Source organism: Teleopsis dalmanni, chromosome 1 (assembly GCF_002237135.1).
Source record: "Teleopsis dalmanni isolate 2A chromosome 1, ASM223713v2, whole genome shotgun sequence".
NCBI lineage: Eukaryota > Metazoa > Arthropoda > Insecta > Diptera > Diopsidae > Teleopsis > Teleopsis dalmanni.
Window position 1 is genome coordinate 1,103,101 of NC_051846.1, and position 270 is coordinate 1,103,370.

Consider the following 270-nt stretch of genomic DNA (forward strand, 5'->3'; position numbering starts at 1 on the left):
ATTAATATATCCTTTGGGAAAATCAATCAAATGGTTATAACTTATGTTGTTTTGTATGATTTAAATTATTTATCTTGCATATTAAATCATTGAATGATAGATATTTGAATTCAATTTGAAATACAATCCAAACAAACAAGTGTTTTTTTAAGTCTAAAATTTTCATATCTGTTAAATATTTGTTTCAGTATTTTTATAAAAGGTTTAATGAAACTGAAAATATGTCAAAGTATTTAATCAAACCCTATGTTAACATAGCTATGACTATAG